The sequence below is a fragment of the Balaenoptera borealis genome, assembly GCF_965194805.1.
Source record: "Balaenoptera borealis genome assembly, chromosome: 1".
Classification (NCBI taxonomy): Eukaryota; Metazoa; Chordata; class Mammalia; order Artiodactyla; family Balaenopteridae; genus Balaenoptera; species Balaenoptera borealis.
Window position 1 is genome coordinate 98,246,857 of NC_138860.1, and position 18,978 is coordinate 98,265,834.

The following is an 18,978-nucleotide window of genomic DNA, read 5'->3' on the forward strand; positions in this document are numbered from 1 at the left end:
CACCCGAGGGTCACATGTCCTCCTCGTTTTTGGCCCTCCCCCCTGAGAACTTCACTCAGCAGCCCCTCAGCTCCACCCACTCCTCGCTGCTTTACTCAGGGAAGGGACAGCTCACGCAGTCAGTCATCTTTCCTACCTCAGCCCTTTTTTTCCACTGTGCATGGAATCTCCCTAAAGCCACCTTCCCCCTCACCCCTGTCCCTGTCTCCCCACCCCCAGAGAGGCAAGGGGGGGCCCCGAGAGAGGTCCCTCAGACCTCCCTCCCACCCTTAGATGGAGCCGGGGAGCAGCCAAGCCTGAACCAGGGGCTCACTCTGACCTTTGGGGCCCCGTGTTTAATAAAGACAATGGCACCAGCAGTCCTCCTGCCCTCCCTCCCTCAAGCCAAGGGCCAACACCCCAGCCCTCCGCTCTACAGAGCCAGCCCACTCCCATGTGGGACCCTCAGAAGGTAGCTCCATGGAGCCCCATGAGAAGGCTTCCCCAGCTTGCTGTCCAGACCTCCTGGGTGTCAGAGCCTCAGACAGCCCCTGCCTGCACGGCCATGCTCCCCGCTCTCCCACCCCGGGGTCCTGCCATTAGACTGCATTCCTCTGACAGAGCCCAAGCCTTCAGCTACCTTCCCGGGAAGGCCAGCTGATCCTGGTTGGTTATTTAATCTCTTTGCCGAGCCACTTGACAGAGATGGAGCCTACTGGAAAAGGCAGGTCTGGAGGAGGGCGCTGGCTCCTGGGCATGGCGTCCAGATCAAGAGTGGCCCCGGAAAAAAAAAAAAAAGAGTGGCCCCGGGATTCTCAAGGGGGGGAGAGCTGGAAGCCAGTGCTATGCTGACCTGAGAGAGAAAGGAAATGAAAGCTTGACCTCCCAGTCCTGCCTCTGGGTACCCCTGGAGGCTAGGGGAGGGGGCAGGGCATGACAAAGTTGGCACTGGAGGGGTTAACCTGGGCTGCCCAGCCGCTGTGCAGAAAGAGGCTCCCGAACCTGTGCCTTCTGGGTTCAAGGCTGGCCTGGGGCCTCCCAAACCACAGCCTCCCCCGGCGCCTCCCAGCTCCTCTCCCTCACCCCCACTCTCCCCTGATTCCTCGTCCCAATCCCAGGAAGCTGCCGGCGCTGGCACGGGGCGCAGGCAACTGACTCATCCTCAGGAACAGCAGCCTTGTCAACCGCACTTGCACCAGTCATATCTGCCCTTTGCACCTGCCCAGCTCTCCAGCCAAACTGGTGCTCCTGCTGAGGGGAAGATGAGCCATCTGACCCAGGCCAGGAAGGCTGCACCGCTGGTCCCAGCTGCTCAGGGCACACGTCATAGACTTCTTCCACGAAGTGTGTGGACACCCCACCCTGACTGACACCTCCTAACTGTTCTCCCCACGCCACTCATGGCCACGCTCAGCTTCCATGCCCAGGCCACCAGGCCCAGAAAGCACATGCCCACCCCCAGCTCCTGACCAGCCACAGAGAAGAGGAAAGACAGGGCCACGTGGTCAGCCCCCCGGTTCATCCCCTTAAACACTCTCCCCACTGCCCTGGTGCCCAGGCTCCTAGCCCTTGACCTTTCCCCTCTGTCCTGTTCTGTCCTCCCTCCCCTTGGTGTCCCTTTTCCCACTGGGGACGTTTACCTGCCTCACTTCCTGCTGGCAGGTGGATCTGGACCTGTGGGGTGGTTTGGGGCTGCCAAAGCCATGATGACTCGACCTCTCATGGTCTTACTTCAAAGGCCAAAGTTTTCCAAGACCACTTGGGTTCCTCAAAAACACTGTCTAGTGCTGGGGCAGGGGACTCTTCTCTTGCACTCCCCCCCTCAAACCCCACAGCCCATGGTCCTCCCAGCAGGGGAGTCAGGGTGGGGAAGGGATGAACACGGGGTACAACACTCAGCAGAGTTATATCTGAGGCTCAGCTTACCGCTGACTAGCTGGGTGGCTCTGTGTAGATATCCTGCCAGAATGGATGCGACTGTGCTTTACCAACCACAAAGATGTATGGGGATGGGAGGCATGTCCATCACCCTGTGGGGTGGCTATTAGGAGGCCTGGAGGAGAGAAGGGGAGTCCGTCCTCTCCGTGCTCAGAACCAGCTGAAATGGATCTGCCCACCCTGCCTAAAGGGACAGATCAGAGCCAGACAGCAGGTCTGTGCCCAGACAGAGGTCACAGGACGAGGACAACGCCAGGAGTTCTTGTCCCCAGAAGCAACCCCAAGAAGATACATCTTTTAATTACATGCTCAGGCTTCCTGGGCTGCTGGCCAGGGTGCACTCAGCCCTCAGCCTCCTCTATGGGCCCAGCAGGAACGCTGCTTCCCTCTGCCCTGACCCTCCCTGGGGAAAGAGGAGCTCAGGGACCCCAGGACAGAGGAGAGGAGGCAGCAGACATGCTGGGGCTGGACTTGGAGCTCTGGTCTCTGGGGGAGTGGATGGGGGAGAGGGGAGAGCAATGGGGTCAGATCAGTTTCCCTCACAACACACCCACTCGGGCTCTGCCGAGGCCTGGATGGGGCTGAGGATGGGAGCAGCTTCAGGACTGCCGCCCTGGGACATCCAAACCCTCTGGTCCAGATTCTCTGAAGGCCAACTCGTTGGCCTGCTGTACCCGGGCAGTTACAAAGTGTATGAAGCAGTCCTGCCTAAGACAGTGGGGAGGGGGGGCTCTGTGGGGAGAGAACTAAAGAGGGGGGCCCATCCTCTCCTGCCCGAGGCACTCAGAAGGTTTTTTATGTGCTATTTTTGCTGGGCAAAAAAATGTCAGGCCTGTCCAGTTTGCGACCCTTCCAGCTGGTTTCATCTCCCAAGGATCCCAGCACCCACCACCAGCCCCTCTGAGTCCAGGTGAGCAGGAACCCCTCTCTGGCGGGTCCCAGGGGGCAGGGCTCCAACCTTCAGAGGAGCTTCCCGCTGCCTGGTGCCCTGTCTTTTTAAGGCGGGCAACAACTCTGAGATGGGTAATTTTTAACCCCTATTTAGCTAGTGAGGGAACAGAGCCTAGGTGAGAGGTGATATCACACGAGTTGCAGAACACGAGGCTTGGATTTCGCTGTTTAGGCCTTGCTGCCTCTCTCAGGAAACCCAGGAAACCAACTTGGATTGTAGAGCAGTTATGCATTTATGAGGGGATTTCGCATATCAAAGCACATCTAATCCCTTGGCTTAGAGAGGGGAAGTCTGGGATGCAGAGAGAGTAATGCCTCATCTCAAACCTGGGAGAACCAGGACTCCTCATTCAAGTTCTAAGCTCTCAAGTTCATCTCAACCAGCCAGGCTGGCCCTGTGTGGGTGCAGCCAGTGTGGGCACTGGTCCTCTTCACCCCCCTGCTCAAGGTCACAGCCTTTGCAAAGCCCCCAACAGGAAGAGAAGATGGATGGCACCAAGGTAGAGAGTATGGTGGGCGCTGGCCTCTATAGGCCACTGCGGCCCTGACCGTGAGAAAGCTGGATGGCTCCCCTGCTGGTGAGCCCCAAGTCTCAGCCTAAGTCCTGCCCAAGACAGCTCACTTTGCCCAGAGAAAAGGCCTTGGCCACTGGCCAGATTAGCCTCCCCACCCCAGCTCCAGCCAGCAGCATTCTATAGGAAGGGAGAGTACGTATCCTGGAGCCCTTCATCCTGGGTTCAAACCCCAGCTCAGCTACCTGATAACTGTGTGACCTTGGGCAAGTTCTTAACCTCTCTGTGCCTCAGCTTTCTCATCTATAAAATGAGGACAGTAATATAGTACTTACTACATAAGATAGTCATGAGAAATATCTGAGTTAATACAAGTAAGGTGCTTAAGACAATGCCTGACACATTGTAAGAGTTACATAAGCAGTTGATTTATTATTACAGTTATCTTACTATCATTATTTTATATCCCAAGAGAGACTATGGATCTCAGAGCAGGCAAAACCAAAATGCCCTCGGAGAGGTTCCATGGGAGGAAGGGAAGAGGCCTGTTATGCAAGGGACTGTCACCCTCCATGGGCAGATGGGTCATCAAGGGTGTTACATCAGGTGGAAATTGCCATTAATAGTAGTTCCCTCTTGGGCCAGTCACAAACCCACAGAGCACGAGGGGGTGAGAAATTTTACTATTGTGGGAGTAAGAACTGTTACTACTGGATATAATTCCATTTTTAGAAACTGGGAAGTTATTTTGAGCAGAGGGTTGATATTTGTTACGTTTTTAATAGCCTCTGCACTCTAACAATACAGACACATTGGGGCTCTGAAGAGAAACCAGGGCACAGTGGGGTGTCTTGCTACGCTTCTGTGGTTGCTAGGCAAACCCTCTGGCCTCCCACCCCAGCTGAGGCCTAGTAGAGAGCCAAGGGTGGGCTCCACGGAACCCCACGATTCCTCGTCCCAAGTGCCAGGGCCCCTTAGATGTCTCTGGGACTCTCTCAAGGGCGTCTAGAGAAAGCAACCTTCTTTTCTTTTCAGCCTGGGCGGTGTCTAATCAGGCAGGCAAATCAGCAGGGAAGAGCATTTTGTACAGCTACACTTATGCCTCACTTTCTAAAGCTATGTTAGTTTCCTATGGCTGCTGTAACAAATGATCATGAACTTGGTGGTTTAAAACAACAGAAGTTTATTCTCTTATAGTCCTGGAGGCCAGAAGTCCAAAATCAGTATCACTGGGCCCAAATCAAGGTGTCCGTAGGGCTATCCTCCCTCCAGAGACTTTAAGGGAGAATCTGTTCTTTGCCTCTTGTAGCTTCTCGTGGCTGCTGGCATTCCTTGGCTTGTGGCTGCATCACTCCAGCCTCTGCCTCCGTGGTCACACTGCCTTCTCCTCTTCTATCTGTGTCAAATTTCCCTCTGCCTCTCTCGTGTAGGGACACTTGTGATTGCATTTAGAACCTATCTGGATAATCCAAAAGCATCCCTCCGTGTCAGGACCCCTAGCTTAACCTTACATCTGCTAAGAACTTTTTTCCATATAAGGTAACATCTATAGTTTTCAAGGGATGAGGATATGATATCTTTGAGGATCATTATTCAGCCTACTATCCAAGCCAATGTCTCCCTCCAACAAAATCGGACAGCAGGTCACCACTCAGCCCTGGCGTGCTACCCTATCACTCTCTCCTTGGCACCATACACCAGGGTAAGAACAATTGAAAACTCAGCACTGATCTGATGTCCTGCCCATCCTGGAGGTGTCTTGTATGGATCTACGAACAGGCCAGGCCTGGAGTTTCTGGGAGGAGTGGGGATGTTGGACTGCACACTCAGGCAATAAGAGCTCCCGCAAGGCCTCCAGTTACCACCACAGAAGGAAATAGGGAACTATAGACCAGATGCCAGAACCATAAAAACTCAATAAAGAAATGGAAAAAAATAGAAAATGCTAATCCTTCAAGAATCCCAGCCTCTAGAGATAATTAAAATATTGTTGTATAAAGTGATCTTCTTTCTAGAACTTTTTCTATTCAGATAGACCCATATACTTATAATTTTAGCATGCGGAAGTGGGATTATACTACTCATCCTGTCCTTCAACCTGTTTTCTTCAATAAATGATGTATTTAGGATGCCTTTCATGGCAGTACATGTACCATTTCCTCCATATTTCTAAAGGCTGCTGAGGATGGACCATGAGTAGTTACCCATTGATGGGCAATTGAATTGTTTCTAATTTTTCAGCTGAAACAAATATGGTGAGATAATTCAGTGAGATATTAATATCTGACTTGCCCACGTTGCTACAGGAAGCTCACAAAGATGGGGAGGCATTTTTCTCTCTCCTTCGCCCTCCATCCCAACTCACTCCAAAGCAATCAAGCCTAGGGTAAAAAAAAGTCAGGGTTTCCCTAACTCCTAGGAAGAATTAATAGGCCTTTGTTTTCTAAGACTGAGCCTCACAGAGACAAGGAACCAGTTGTCAGGGAGGGGGAGGGGCTCTGTGTTTGTGGGGAGCTTCCACTGCAAGCACACAAACATCTCCTATCCAACTGGCTTAGACAATAGCGAGAATGTATTGCTTCCCGTGTCAGAAAAGCCTAGGGGCTGAGTGGGAATTCAGGTGTAGTTTGATCCAGAGGTTCTTCATATCATTAGGTTCTGGTTCCGTTTTTCTGTGGTTCTTTTGGCTCAGTCCTGCTCTGTAGGTTGGCTTTGTCCACAAAATCATTTTCTTCCTTATAGTGAAAAGACCTAGAGCAGTTCAGGGCCCACATTCACTCATGACACTATTCATAGAAAAAGAAAAATCTCTGTCCTAGACTCTGTCCAGCAAAACTCCTGAGATGCATCCTGACTGGACTAGTTTAGGTCATGTGCTCATCACTGAGCCAATCACTGTGGTGGGGAGTCGGAATGTCCTGACAGATTTAGTCTAGGTCATGTCTCCCTCCACCCCGAGCTCTGGAGTTTCCAGAGGGCTTAATCCTCTGGGGTTAGAGGAGCAGATGGCTTTCCCAAAGTAGGGGGATTTTTTTCCAATAAAAATTAGGAGGTTGGGAAAGGGGAGGAGTGGGAACTGAGTAGGTAACCAGCAGGGGTTCATGAGCATCGTTAAGAGTGAATGGGCTCGAAGCAGCCTGGCTTAGGGAAAAAAAAGTGGGTTTTCTGGGCTGTGTAACGCCCACACCCTTGTGCCTGTAGAGTCCCGAGGGGGCAGAGCCCAAGCACAAGTGTGTGAGGAGCAACTTCACACCAGCTCCCCCAAAACGCACCATGAGCATCCTGATGTGTGAGCACGTACCTGTATGCTAGGATAAGTTCCTAGAAATAGAGCTGTTGGGACAAAGGGCTTGCATATTCAAGTTTTAATAGACATTGCTAAGGTACCCTCCACAAAGGATTTACCCACGTCTCCTCCCAACAATACAGCCTATGAAAAGACCCATTAACTCACCTCTTGTCAGTACATACTGAATATTACCCATCTTTCTAATGTTTGTATCCCAACAGAGTTAATTTCTTGTTTTAAAACTGTAAGGTAGAGTGAACATCTTTACACACACACATATTAACTAATTATAATTCCTCGTCTATGGATTACCTGCTGGTCCTTTGTTCTTTTTTTTTTTACTGAGTTATCTTTTGGTTGTTGACTTGTGAAAGCTCTTTGTAGATTAAGGGTATAAACCCGTTGTTCAATCTGTTGTAAATATTTTCTCCAGCTTGTTCTTTGTGTTTTGACTTTGTATATAGAGCTTTTGTTGTCAGAACTTTACAAATTTTATGTGGTTCAACATATCAGGCTTTTCTGGTTTTCTGCTTAAAACGTCTCACTCACCCTAAAATAACAACAAAAAAATGGTCACCTGTGGGTGTCTTTTTATATTTAAATATTTCACCTATCTGGAGTTTTAAAAATTGCATTATATATGTGAAGTGATGAATTTTCTTTTTTTTCAAATGGATAGTAGATTGGGATGTAAGAACTCTGTGAGATTCCAGAACTTTCATAACTTTCCTGCTGTTATCATTTCCATGGAGCAATTAGAAGAGATTAGAAGGAACATGGCTGGTGCTTGTCTTCACGTTCAGGGACAGCCAGGAAAGGGGGATGAAATGAGACTGGGATGCAGCCTTCAGACAATGTTGGGAGGATGCGGTGTCGTACCCAGAGGAGTGGAAGCAGCTGAGCCCTGCAGTGAAGAAGAAAGGAGGACACGAAGAGTCATGCTCCTCTTGAGAAGAGTTCAGGGAGCGAGAGAGAGACCCCTGCGGCATCCACCACTCCCCAAACCCCATACCCCATGCCGGGGAGCATTCTGTACTTTTGCCACCTCTTTCCAATCTTTCTGCCCAGAGGTCTGGGCTCAGTAGCGTGTGTTCCTTCCATGAGTGTTTTTGGCCACCTACTCTGAGCCCAAGAAAGGATCGCCACATCTGGTCTGGTGGTAAGGGAAGTTCATAATAATCACCCTGAGACAGCAAGGAGAATGCTTGTGGGGACTCTGCCAGGCTGCAGGAGATGGAAAGTCGTTTTGTAAAGGTTTCCTTCAGATGTGGCATTTAAAATTTTGTCCTTCAGGTCTGGAAAAGTATTTCCCTGACTCCTGGGAAAATGAAAAGGGCCATATTATTACCAGTCGTGCCCACCCGTGCCTTCCCTGAAAGGGCTATCCTGGCTGTGCTGCTTGCCTGGTTTGGGAGAGGTCAGAGGTCAAGAACACCCTAAGGGAAGGGCACCACCATCAGCAGCCATCCTGGCCTCCATTGCAGGGGTTGGAGGTCAAGGACCGCAAGCAGCCAGCCCCAGCAGCTTCCCAATAGTGTGTGTACATCTCTGTCCCTACATTGCCCTGGACTCATCTTTTAGGTGACCTTCCCCGTTGGAAGGCACAGACCATGCAGCTTGGTGTGGGAGGTGCTCCACGAATGGCTGAATAAATGAATGAGTCAGTGATGGTGGAGAGCAGGGTATGGTGCTGGGGCCGCAGGGCTGCGTGTGGGCCAAGCCCAGCTGAGGACCACGCGGGGGCAGAGCCCACAGCAGGCAAGGGAGGCCCGAGGGCAGCCTGTTGGGGGAGCATGGCCCCTTTCATCTGCTTCCTTGCACACAGGGTTGCCTGAGAAATGGCCATCACCACCCCGTCCCGTGCCCGTAACCCTCTCTCCCCTGGAGGAGTGACTCCAGTGCGCAGCCCCTCACGATGAAGGGCAGCCGCTCCTCCCTCAGAAGTTTCAGCAACTGCAGGCCCCACTGGTCACCCACCCGCATTCCCTGAGCCCTTTCCTGCTGACTCACCGCAGTCCCTTCGTTGGTCCAAGCTTCCTGCCAGAAACCCAGCGGGGCTAAAGGGGAGGGAGCGAGGAGGCTGCGGACACTGCATCAGGACCCAGGAATGCCCTGCTGGGCGGGAAGTGGAGCCGACTAACTTCCCAGCTTCTGCTACTCTGAAGGGGTGACCAGGAAGTGGACCATCTGGGGGGCTGAGTGGACCCCTCTGTCCCCGACTCAGTCACGGCCAGACCCTCACCAGCCCCCATTTCAGAGAACGAGGCCCCCCCAGCCCCTTGCCCCTGCTGCTTGTGTTAAAGCACCATCTGGGGCCTCCCTGTCATTCGTGTTCCGTGGGACTGCCCGTGACGGTGTCTGGTTGTGTGCAGTTGCCTGTGACTGTGCGTTCCACTTACCCATGAGTGTGCCCGAGTGTGACTGTGGTTGTGTAGGGTGGTATGAGTCTGTGCGTGACTGTGTGGATTCAGAATCCCTGTGTGTCACAGTGCCCAGCTGTGTGTGATCACACGCAGGTGAACGGGTGAGTGTGAGTGTGTGCGGTGAAGCCCCACTGTGTGCGACGTGAATGGTTTCACGTGCTCGGGTGTCCGACGTGTGAATGCACGGTCACCTGTGGTTATGAGTGACTCTGTGGCTGCGTGTTGCTGACAGTCACAGTGTGTGACGGAGTGTGTTTGCGGATGCTTGTGTGTGACTGGGTGGGCTTCGTATGAGTCTTCAAGACCCCGTGTGTGTTCCACGGCACAGGCCCAGGGAGGTGAGGGGTCTGCAGCCCATACTCCATGGTAAGGGAGGGAGAGGGGTGTGTGTGTGTGTGTGTGTGTGTGTGTGTGTGTGTGTGTCTGTGGTGTGCTTTCTTCTTTTCTAGGTTCTACCCCGGAGGAGGCTGTAACTTTTGAAAGGAAGTAAAACTAGGTTGCAGGATGTTCTTCCCCTGGGTCACTGACTGGTTTTAGAGCGTTTTCTTGGAACAGGCCAGGCTTCGGGGTAGTGCCAGCCTGTCTGAGCCCTCACAGCAGCTCCAGTGCTAACAGAGTCCCAGCACAGGCCTGGCTCAGGCCCAGGCAGCCTCCCCCGTGCAGGGGCACAGCCAGCTTCTCTCAGCCTGGACATCTGCCCCCAACCCTCCCCATACCTCATCTGGGCGCAAAAGGAACACAGGCACCCAGCTCTCCTTCCCTTCCCAACCTGAAGACATGCCTTTCAAGGGGTTCACCCCTAACTCCTTCAGGGAAAGCAGAGGGAGAAACAAAAGCATCCCACATGAGGGTTTGAGGAATGTTTCAGAACTTTACAGGATCTTACAGTCCTGGCCTCTGGGCTATTGCCTCTGGGCTTCTGGCCTCCACTTTTCTACTTGAGGAGGGTGGGTGAACCTCCCGTCTGACTGGCCCAGGGCAGGTGACCCTGCTCCAGCAGGACCCTCACTCACCACCCAGCCCCACCTCCTGAAGCTGAGATGGGCCTTCTGCCTCTCTGAAGAGACTCCAGCTCTGAGGGCCATGGCTTTGCCCAGAAATGACAGAAAAGGCCCCCCTGGTTTGTCTTCTACAGAGCCGAGCTGGGCAACAGCTGCCCAGATATGCGAGCCTCAAACTGCTTCTGCCCCTGCTGGGAAAGAATGTCTACGCTCAGGGTCTGGATGGGCTGAATGGCTGGTCTGGTGCCAGGCTGAGGATGAGCGAGGTGCTACCGAGTCAGCAGGAGTCTGGAACCCCCCAAGTGGAGAAAGTGCTGGAAGCAGTGGTAGAGGGAAAGAAGAATCGAGGGTGGGGAGCCAGAGCTCTGTAGAGAGAACTGGGCCAGGGCCAAGGGTGCCCTAGCAACACCAGGGGCCCACAGACCCTGAGGGAGGAGCACTGTTGAGAGAAAACCCTGGACCAGCAGCCAGGATACGTAGGTTCTGTTCTAACTCTGCCACGCAGCAGCTGTGTGACCAGAGGAAGCCGCTTCCCCTCTCTGGGCTTCCGTTTATCTACCTTGAAGATTGAAACAGAGGAAATGAAATACGTAAAGTGTGGAGCCCAGAGGCAGGAGTAGGCACTTGACAGACATGAGTCCTCATCCCGTATCCTAAAGGTGGCTGTTGACCCCTTCCCAGGGGTCTAAGGCTCTTCCCAGCCCAGATGCTCTATGTCTCTGAAGGAATCCATCTTTTCTTCCCCCATTAAAACCTGCAGGGCACACCACACCCAGATCCCAGGGAGACCCTGCTCAGAGTGGGCGAGGCGGGGTGGAGGTGTGGGAGGGGAGTTGAACACTAAGAAGGGAAGAAAGCCTGGGGTGGAGGCAGGTGGGCAAACACGGCAACAGGAGCTGGGGGCTCCCCATAGCAGGGCCTGACATGTATTTACTTGTCCTTCCTGACTCGTCCATCCAACCTGCTCCTGTTCCCTCCCTCCCACCAACTACCGCGTGCCCTCTGGGGCTATAGCTCGGACTCAAGTCGTTCTGGTTAGTGCTGTGGCTCAACGCTTGTGAAACATTCAGACTAAACTCAACATCCTAAACCCAAAAAGCTGAGCACCAGAGGCTAGAAAAGTTAATAAGATACAGAACTTATCTTCCAAGAACTTTAAACTACAATAATAAGAACACCTATTGATCATACTAGCTAATACCACATGACAAATTCAACTGCCTTCAAGATCCAGACAGATGATATAAATGGCTGAAGCAGCCTGATGGAAGCCAATAGGACATGGTGGGGCCTGGGGACCAATTATGGAGCAACATTTCCTATTTCCAAGTGGGCCAAAGAAGAAACAGCTGCTTCTAGCTGCCTTTTATGGCATTTTCTGAGTTTTCACTAAATGCCAGGCACTGTGTGCAGTGTTTTTGTGCTTTCTTTCATTTAACTCCCTCACGAATTCTGAGAGATTAATATCGTAGGAGACAGATTCTAAGGTGGTCCCCATGATCCCCGTATCCCCACGTTCATTCCCTTGTGTAATCCCCGCCCCTCGAGTATGGGCAGCACCTGGGACTTGTTTCTAATCAATGGAATAACCAGTATGCCAGTATCTAACCAATATTGGCAAAGGTGATGGGATGTCCCTTGCATGATTACATGTTGTAAAGGCCCAGTCTCGCCAGCGGACTGGTGCTAGAGACTTCCTCTCTCGCTGGCTTTGAAGACGTTAACTACCATGTTCTGAGAGGGCCTATAGAGAGAGTCTCATGGCAAGGAACTGTGGGTGGCCTCTAGGGACTGAGAACAGTTTCCCCCACCCCCCGCCACCAACCAGCAAGATTTCAGTCTTTTACCACAAGGAGATGAATTCTGCCAACAACGTGTGTGAGCCTGGAAGTGAATCCATCCTCACTAGAATCTCCAGACGAGAATGCAGCCCTGGCAGGCACCTTGACTGCAGCCTTGCAGAGGACCCAGCTAAGCTGTGCCCAGCTCTTGACCCATGGACACTGTGGATAACAAATGTGTGCTGTTTTAAGTTGGGAAGTTTGTGGTAATTCGTTATGAAGCAGTAGAAAACATTAATGTAAGTATTAGCCCCATCTTACAGATGAAAAACCTAAAGCCCAGAGGCTGAGCAGAGTCCCCAAATTAGGATAAGGCACAGCAGGGACCAGAGCCCCGCCTCCAGCCTCCTCGGGCTGATGTTCTCTCCAGGACCCAGCCTGCTACGCTGGTCATTGTTCTCCCAGTGTCCACCTAGATACAAGAGGAATAATCTGCATGGTATTGATTGAAATATTGTTTTTCCATTTCAATTCAACAACCTCCTAAACCCTTACTGTGTGCCCTGCACTGTGCCAGATGTTGGGGATACAGCGGTCAGCAGTGCAGACACAGGGTCTCCTTTTAGGGAGAGGATGGAGCAGTGGAGGATGTAGACAATGGACAAGGGATATCGCTGTGATGAGGGTTACAAAACGAGGAGGGATGGGATGTGCTGGGAACATGTAGTGGGACAGCCAGCCTCAGCCAAGGGCCAGGGATAGTGTCCATGAGGAAGTGACACACAGGTCCCTTGGGGGTGGGCTTGGTAGGGAGTCAGCCTCTGCATTGCAAGTGAGTGAGTGGGTGAGCTTTCCTGATCGAGGGTCCCCAGGGAAGAGGCCTCTTCCAGAAATGTGAAGTCACCCTATTTCTGTGCACTGGCTTCCAAGACACCTTGTCCCAAGGACCCAGGGTCTGTCTGACTGGACTGTGACGTCCAAGACCTCAGAGCACTACTTCCTGGATGTATCATGGGTAGACAGGGTAGGGGTGAAAGTTGCTTAGCCGTCACTCTCATCCCTTAAACATCCCCAGACATCTGGCAGGGGAAGAATGACAGGTGAGGGTTGGAGGCAAAGCAAGCAGACAGGGGAGGGGGGAGGGTTTGAGCAGAGGCAGAGAGAAGAGCAGGAATTAGAAAGCCCCCCCACCCCCCCCCCACAGGCCCAGCTGCAATCTGTGATGACTCAGCAGACCCAGGGATCCTTGCCAATGAGCTGGCAGGATGGTATGGTTCAATCAGGGTCCCGGCAGGAAGCAGGCAGCATACTCAAACTGGACCATTTGAGGAGCATTCAATAAAGAGGTTCTTTTCAAAGGTAAGGGCAAGCTGTAGGAAAGGACTGCGGGAACCTGGACCAACAGCAGCCGTCTGTTCCACTGCTAAGCCTGATGGGGCGGGGGAGGTGACCAGAAGGGGCCTGAGTGGAGAGGCTGCCTGAGAGTATCTAAGGTCTCAGCTGAGGGATGCAGCCAGACAGTGGCAACCCCACAGGGGGCATCAGGGGGAATAAGTGCCCTTGTTCTCTCTCCTCTCTGCCTCCCATAAGCTGGCGGTGCTCCCCACTGGTCAAGGCAGAGGGTAAGTGTACCGTTGAAGCAGTCCCACAGGTCAGCCTCCCAGGGCGCTGCAGAGCAGCGTGGAGAAGATGGGGAGCAGACCCGGAAGCGAGGAGAGGCCCAGTCCCAACTCCACTCCTTCCCAGCGGGGGAGTCTGGACAAGCCACTCAACTTTCCTGGGCCTCAGTTTCCTTCTCTGTAAGAAGGACAGTGAGTGTGTTCCGAATTTGAAATTCAGTGATGAATTTAAGAATTCCAGCCTGGAGCCCCGCATGCATTGGCTGGCTGCCAGCACTTGGTTTCTAAGCGTCGGCAAAGAGAACACAAAATCGAGGCCACCGAGGAGCCGGACACCCTGGACATCCATCCCAGAAACCCTGGACATCCGAACACTGCACTATGAGAGGCTTGATCAGCAGGTCTTGGGGGCCCTGCCAGGACTGGAACCCAGAAACTCTCTCTCTCTGCAGGGGCCTGAGTGGCACATACACACACACACACACACACACACACACACACACACACACACACACACACACAGCAGCTGCAGGAAGGGCAGTGCCTCACCTCCTGGCCCCTCTGGAGAGAAGCAGCAGGAGGCCTGTCGCAGCCCAGGGTCTGCCCTCGGGATGGCTGAGGTCGGTGGAAGGACAGACAGCAGGACCGGGCCCCGAAGCCCTGCCCGTGGGCCCAGCTAGAAGGGAACTTGGCAGAACAAGTGCACCTTCCTGTGTGGAAATCCTTCCAGGCACCCTAGACACGAGTCGTTTAGGTGGGACCCCGGCTGCAATGGGGAGGGAGCTCACCACCTCACAGGGCACCCCGGGCAGCCGGGCAGCCACCTGCCCCTGGATGCCCAGGCCCCGCCAGGACAGTCTTCGGAGCCTCAAGGACAGACTCCAGGCCCCCACCCCACCTCTGTCTGCCTGTGACATTGCTTCAAAGGCAGCTGGTGAAACAAAGGCAGCTGGTGAAACCCACAGCCCTCTGCCCTTTATTTCTTTATCACCCGCATTTCAAGTTCACAGGAAGAGGGTTTTCAAAGCCTCAGAGTCAGGATGGCACTGCGGTCAGTATTTTCAAAAGAAAGGAAACCAAAAAGGATCACAGAACTGCAGGTACAGCAGATTAAGGCCCTGCAGGGTGGGAAGGGGCCGGGCGGCAGGGAAGGGTATGCACGCGTGCGCGGGGAGACCGCTGCTTTCCCAGCTCTCCAGGGCAGGAGCGGGAGAAGGGGCAGAGAGGGAGGCCGCTGAGGGACAGGGGAGCAGGGCTGCCCCACTGCTTTTTAGGTTGAGGGGGGCAGCTCGCGTGGCCGGGGCACTGGCCAGCTCTTGCCTCCACTGCGACAGCCCCTAACGTTCGCCCCCCTCCAGCCTCGCGCCACGGTGGCATGTTTCCTTTTGATGAGCGACACCATCTCTTGTGCTCCTGGCGGCTCAGGTGCATCCTGAGCTCAGCGTGGGAAACGTTGTGTCCACACCTCCAATGAGACTGTGATTGAATCTACCACGTTGCTTATAAAAAGTGTGGGCCATGAAGTCGTTTATTTACTGCCTGTGTTTTCCTTTTGCTTCATTTTTCTGGTTACTTTTTCATTGATTTTATCTTGTGTATTGAATGAATCCTTTTTAGAAAAAAAACTTTTTTAAAGTTGTGAAATGTTTTTAAAATATAGAAAAGTGGGGGCTTCCCTGGTGGCGCAGTGGTTAAGAATCTGCCTGCCAATGCAGAGGACACGGGTTCGTGCCCTGATCTGGGAAGATCCCACGTGCCGCGGAGCAACTAGGTCCGTGAGCCACAACTACTGAGCCTGCGCGTCTGGAGCCTGTGCTCCGCAACGGGAGAGGCCGCGACAGTGAGAGGCCTGCGCACCGCGATGAAGAGTGGCACCCGCTCGCCACAGCTGGAAAAAGCCCTCGCACAGCAACGAAGACCCAACACAGCCAAAAATAAATAAATAAATAATTTTTTAAAAAATATGGACAAGCAGAGGGAATTATTAAATGAACCCCCTAGTACCCACCTACCAGCTTTATCAATTCTTAACAGATTGCCACAGTTTTTCCTCTTTTTGTTGTGGTTAGATACACTGACACAAAATTTACCGTTTTGACCATTTCAATTTCTTTTAGAAACATAACATTATACATACAGTTAAAGGGCCCTATGACCTCTCTCCCACGCCCTTCCCTTCTTCCCTAGAGGTACCCACTATTCTGAATTTGATTCCCCTATAAAAGTGATACATGGGTATTGTAAAGCAATCCATATAGTGGAAAAGGGTAGAAAGCAAAAAGTAAAAATCTTCCTGCTACTGCCAGCCTTAAAGTCACTCCCCCCTGAAGTAACTATTGTTAAAACTTTCTATGAATCTTTCCAGGTATCTTTTAATACATATGAATATATTATTTTGTTTCCTTTCTTTATACATGTGCGCTTACACTATGCATAATGTTCTCCAACATGCCTTTAGTTTCCAGTTGTCACTGTTCCTTGGACATTTTTCTGTGTTAGTACTAATAAATCTACTGTGTTCTTTTTAACAGCTGCATGAGATTCTACTTTATTTGATAGTTTCCCATGGATGGGTATTTAGGTGGTTTCCAGAGACTTAGCTATTCTAAACAAGCCTACATTGAACATTTGTGACATATAGTTTTGCTCACTTGTGGCAATACTGTATTTCTGTAGAATAAATACCTCAAAGTGGAGTTTCCAGGTAAAAAGTACTGAACATTTGACACCTTGAAAGATATTGCCAACCCTCCGTCTACATATGATCAACTCAAACACCAACAAACAACATGTGAGAGTTTCTGTCTCCCCACATCCTTGAGAACACGACTTTTCATACCACTATTGGCCTCTTGTTTATTTTCTTCTGTAAGCTGTCTGCTCTTACCCTTTTTGAACCCTAGCATTTTGTGGGCTTACTTTTTACATTTGAATCTTTGATCCATCTGGAATTAATTTTAGATGCAGTGTGAGACAGATATTCTTTTCAATGAACATTTATTGATATTCCTGCTCCGTAAGTAGATTGAATTAAGTACTGACATAAAAGGAAAAGCAGATTTCTCTTCATTCCTAACAGGCCACAGCTACGTGGTTTTGCCTCCCCACTTAGAACTAGCTGACATCAAGGCTCTAGGTTAAGAAATGGACCATCCATAATGGATGGGTGAACACAGAGGCTCTGCAGACGTTCAATCACTTAGTTGTTCAACAAATAGGCAGCGGTGGATTCAGTCACTGGAACTTTGGTTTTTTCCTGAGGAGAGGTGTATTGCATGTGGGAAGAGGGGTATACACGTATTTGGTAGCCAGAGTAGACCGTGGCCGACTGCAAAGAGTCCACCCAAATCCATTTTCTCTCTTCCATTATAACGGACTTGAAACTGGGCGCATGGCTGCCTGACTAGGGACAGCGTTTCCCAGCCCTGTGCGTTTAGAAGGGACCATATGACTGCATTCTCACCAGGGGAATGTGAGTAAAGCTGACATTAGCCCCTCCAGATATAGTGGTTTTAAAACATGACACAAAGTCTTTGACTCTCTACCTGCCAAGTGGTGGGTGTCTATGACCCCTCCATTTGAACCTGGGCAGTCTTCACCCAAGAGGAAAGTGGGAAGTAATGTGATTTCTGAGGCTAGGGCATAGAAGGCTAGGCAGCTTCTACCTTGTGGGAACACTCGCTCTTGGCGCCCTGAGCCTCCATAAAAGAAGTCCAACTCCCCTGAGGCCACCAAATTAGAGAGGCCCCATGTCAGTGCCCTGGAGCAAGCCCTGCTGAGCCCAGTCTTCTAGCCAAGCACCAGGCAAGTGAAGGTGTCTCCTGACAATTCAGCCCCCAACCATCTGAGTCACCCCCAGTCACCTGAGTCTTCCCAGCTGAGGCCCCAGACATTGTAGAGCAGAGAAACAAGCCATCCTCCCTGAATTCTGTCCAAAATCCCCAGCATTCCTCACAGACCCACAGAACCAATGAGGATAATGGAATAGTTGATATTTTATAGCACTATTTTGGAGTGGTTTGTTATTCTGTAGTAGATAACTGGAGCTAAGCCAAAACCTAGAAAACTCTTCCCCCTTCCTGCTGGCTCCAACTCAGATGTGGCAATGACCCAGCCTCAACTATGCAGATGACAACTCCTAGGAATGACAGAGCCACAGGATGGAAGGAACTTGGGTCCCCAAAGGACCACGTGGAACACTGCCGCCAGCTGATAAGAAACACTCACCTTGAGGGTTATATGTGAGAGAGGAATACATGTCTTTATCCCTTAAGCCAAACAAACAATACATACTGTACACCTGAAACTAACACAACATTGTTAATCAACTATACTCCAATATGAAACAAACAAACGAACAATACCATACAAAGATATAGTAGTGAGCAAGGTACACCTGGTCTGGGGAGGAGGGTGGAGGGAGGGGTCACAATAGCAGGTCAACCCACCCCCCAAAACAATGCGATAGGTTATTTAATGACAGTTGTAATCAGTTCTTAGCAGAGATATACAGGGAGCTGTAAAAACAATTCACAGGGGCTCTCACCCAGTGTGGATGGACATGGAAGGTAGCCCTGAGGAAGTGATGCTGCTTTGAGACCAAAAGGGTGAGTAGAAGTTAAGTAGGATGATAGGGAGGGAGGAGAGGAAGAATGTTCAGGCGCTGAGGGTAGGTGGAGCATGTGCAAAGGCTCTGAGTCAGGAAGGAGATGGTGAGTTTGAGGAACTGGAAAAAATAAAAGCCAATGTGGGTCTTGTGGGTCAGGCTGAGGATTTCAGATCTGACCTCTAAGAAATAAGAATCCATGGAATAGTTCTCCAGCAGGAGAGTGACTTGATCAGGTCAGCCTCTGGAAGCTGTAGGGGGAAGAGACCAGGGGCAGGGAGACCACCAGGAAGCTGATGAAGACCCTGTCTGTGGTGGGGGCAGTGGAGAGAAGTGATTGGGTCTGAGAGATATTTGGGAGGCGGTCGATAGTATTTGGAGGGTAGGGGGAGCTTGTTGAGAGAGGGAGGAGTCAAGGATGAAATAGCAGGGAGATGTCTGGTCTATGAGTAAGTTATGATGTCATGGCCGGAGGAAATTTAGACATGGCCAAGTCCAAAGGTAGCTCAGAGCAGGAGAATGGGGATTGGAGTTTTTGGTGGGTGCCTTTGAGCAAGTCATTTCTCACATCTTTATATCTTTTCTATAATATGGAAACAACCTACTGCACAGGATGGCTGTATGTATAAGGACAATGGCTGCCTTCATTCACCCAAAAACACTTAGTGAGTGGTGCCTATGACGTGCAGTAAATAAGATAAATACATAAAGTAGATGGTGTGTTAGTGAAAGTGCCAAGGAGAGCAAATAAAGTAGGGAAAGGAGACAGAAGGAAGAAGCAAACTTTTAGATAGGATGTTTAAGGTATACACTCATGAACAGGTGATCCAGGTTCTGTGGAACCTGAGGGAGGCTCTCCTCTAGAAGATAAAAGTTAAA

The 18,978-nt window shown here is 51.3% G+C and overlaps 1 long non-coding RNA gene across 1 annotated transcript in view; it reads left to right on the forward strand.

Moving 5' to 3' along the window:
* LOC309634317 overlaps positions 1-18,978 on the forward strand; it is a 143,618-nt gene that overhangs the window by 31,196 nt on the left and 93,444 nt on the right. The window lies entirely within an intron of this gene.